The 3,183-nt window shown below is 36.6% G+C and overlaps 1 protein-coding gene and 1 long non-coding RNA gene across 19 annotated transcripts in view; one reads left to right on the top strand and one right to left on the bottom strand.

Moving 5' to 3' along the window:
- The window catches only part of LOC108372939 (uncharacterized), an 11,830-nt gene extending 11,671 nt beyond the window's left edge, over window positions 1–159 (top strand). Inside the window, exon 3 of the long non-coding RNA XR_001848905.1 lies at window positions 113–159. This is a non-coding gene — a long non-coding RNA (uncharacterized LOC108372939). The remainder of the gene's footprint in view (window positions 1–112) is intronic.
- The window catches only part of Zasp52 (Z band alternatively spliced PDZ-motif protein 52), a 442,143-nt gene that overhangs the window by 334,438 nt on the left and 104,522 nt on the right, over window positions 1–3,183 (bottom strand). The window lies entirely within an intron of this gene.

Below are 3,183 nucleotides of genomic sequence, written 5' to 3' on the forward strand. Positions count from 1 at the left end.
ATAAAAAAAAAAAAAAAAAAAAAAAAAATATTCCGACGACTTCCTTTTTTGGAAGTCGGTTAAAAACAGGACCTTGTAGCCCATTCAATTTTAGTATGAAAGTGCAAGTTAGAAGTAACTAGGATTAACCGTTGATTTCTGGCAATTTCTTTTTTGACGGTGTCAGTCATTTCCTTCCATACAAAGTGTTTCAGACGACTTGTTCAACAAAAAAAGCCAAAAATTAAGGGTAAATTTTGTTACTTCAAACTGGCAATCTATATATATAAAAATAGTGTGAAAAATGTATAGTCATTCATCAATTGAGAGCGGTTGGGCCGATTTGGCTAATTGTTTTTTCAGTTGTTCGTAATTGCCAGGAGAAGGTTTTTACGAAAGAAAATTTTTTGGAAAACCCTCCGGTGGACCAAGGACCGATCTAATCGAAAAAATCGTATTTATGGTCCGATTTGCTTAAAATTTGGTGCATAGGTAAGTTTTTGCCCAGATTAGCATATAGGATATTTTTTCCGGCCCGATTTACTTAAAATTGGTACGTAGTTAGCTTTTTGCCTAGATTAGCAATTAAGATTCTTTTTTTCCTGGTAGTTTCACTTCTTCTTCTTATCCGGCATGTTAGCTATCTGACAGAAAACGTGTTTCGTATTTTTTGTTGTACCGACTTTTTCAAAAAAAAGTCCAGCTTTTGACGTTGGTAAAATAAAACAAAGGAAAGTCAAACATATAAGTAGAGAATTTATCTAATATTCTAAAATCATTTTCTTCATAACTGCTGCTTCCGTGGATATTGCAACACACGGAATAGATGTAATAATGCAGCTATAGGAGCCACCTCATACCACAGAATTTATCGGCCGCCTATTTAAATAGTAGGGCTCGCTTGAAATATGTACATGAAGATGTATGGAGGTGCGCACACTACACCAACTTAATCGCTCCGACCAATTAGTTGTGGTGCAATGGAGAGACTAGCAAGCCCAACTAAATCGGCGGCCGCTAAAGTCCGTGGTGTGGGATGGATCTAAAACATTTTACATTTACAAAATTTTCGGAAAACCCTCCGGGAAAGTCGGAAAATTGGAAAAATCGAAAATAGATTTGTTTGTTTGGAATTTTGTGTGCAATTCCTTCGGAATGGCATTCGAATGGAAAAATAGAGAATTCTAAGAGGAAAACTCGGAAAAATCCGGAAGAACGCAAAAAATTTGAATTTTTTTCGACGAAAGCTTGGAAAATTTCGAATGATTGTGAAATTCATTGGGAGCTTGAATCAATTGGGAAAAATTTTCTCCTATGTTTCATAACTGATTCGAATGGGAGCTGCTTTTTTGGAAAGGTGTTTAGAAAAAGGAGTGCACAAAACTTTAATTTTTCCGATAGGTGGCGCAGGGGTCGAGCTACGTTAAAAAAAATGCATTTGGTTCGTTGGTTACCCTTTGCCTAGATTAGTATATAGGATTCAGTTTTTCCGTTAAGTGGGCCAGGGACCGATCTATTCGAAAATGTCTTATTTGTGGTCTGATTTTCTTGAAATTTGGCACGTAGGTAGCTTATTGGATATCGATCAATTCCAAAAAAGCTTATTTATGGTCCAATTTGCTCGAAATTCGATACCCGTATTATAGATATGCGTAGAATAGAATCGAGTCATTGTTTCACAGTTCGAAATGTGTTTGAAGGCGGCGCAAACATGCGGGTATTGGCTATTTAACAATACTTATTACACAGGCCAACAAAAATGGGAAAAATTTGATGAGGCAAATGTTAGCGCTATTTTTGCCGAATTTTTGTGTGCTGATTACGAATCCGCAAGCATAAAGTTTCCATCAGATCCAGATTTTAAGAAAAATCGAGGTCAAAGTGTAAAAAAATCGCGTTTTTTTTTCAATATTTGAGAAGCTCTAGCAAAGAAACAAAGGGTGGTAGAACCTTTCACTTAGGCTTTGATTAAAGCTAAAAATCTCGAACACTATCCTTGCAAGTTTCCGCACCTTTGCTTGATGGTCACTTATAGTCATTTGTTGAACAGGAATAACTGATTTTGGGAAGTTTGAGTTCCTACCGCAATTAAGCAAAAGGTGATAGAACCTTTCACGTAGACTTAAATTAAAGCTAGAACTACAGACTACCATCTCTGAAAGTATTATTCCTGCACCTTGTCCTAATGGTCACCTATACTCATTTACTTTTTGTCGTCAAAAATGGTGTAAAAATCAGTGTTAGCTGTTCAATAAATGACTACAGGTAACCTTAGGGTCAAGGTGCAGGAATGGTATTGAAGTCAGAAGTCCAAGCCTTAATTTAAGCCTAGGTTCTATCACCCTTTGTTTCGTTGCTAGAGCTTCTCAAGTATTGCAAAAAACGCGATTTTTTGACACTTTCACCACACTTTTTACTTTATACTTACGTATTCTTAATCAGCACAAAAAAGCCTATCAAAACCAGCTTCAACATTTGCCGCATCAAAATCGGTGTTGCCCTGTGTTACCTACGCTAATTATATAAAGAGAAGCTCCTTATTTTTATAAGAGGTGATCTCGCGAAGGACTGTACCGATTTTCTGAAATTTTGGACACCTACTGCAGACTTTCGATATATTAATGGAGCGTGGCATCACCCATACTGCAAAAGGGACGTGGCGCTTTCCAAACATATTGAAACTTTTACCTATCTTTAAATATATATACCCAGAATACAGTGTTTTTTTTTTCGTAATACATTTTTTTGTTAATTTTTTATAGAAATGTAGTTGACCGTTGACTTTTGAGAATTTTTTTCGCTGATGATGTTGCGCAGTTTCTCCGTATAACGAATTTTGTATGGGAAAAAATGTCGAAGAGTGTCAGTATGTAAAAGACTTATTCTGGTGGCTTAACAACCGAAACGATTTTAATGATAATTTTTTAATGACAATTTTTAGTGGCGCTGGAGTCGAGTTATTGCTAAAAATTGTCGATTCGGAGGCACCAGGGATCAAAGTTAAAGTACTCCCGTTAAATCAACCATCAGAACCATTGCGGTCATTGCTTTATGGTGACTAAACAGAATGTGGACCAATGATACTCACCGGTTTATAAATTGCCACCACCTATACTATACAGATTCAAGGACGATTCACTATCGAGCCGCAGGGACTTCTTCCCGGTATAACGCTTTCGTCAGGTTATTTAAGACGGCAATGGA

Source organism: Rhagoletis zephyria, unplaced genomic scaffold (assembly GCF_001687245.7).
Source record: "Rhagoletis zephyria isolate East Lansing unplaced genomic scaffold, Rhagoletis_zephyria_1.1 Rzeph_scaffold_00077, whole genome shotgun sequence".
NCBI lineage: Eukaryota > Metazoa > Arthropoda > Insecta > Diptera > Tephritidae > Rhagoletis > Rhagoletis zephyria.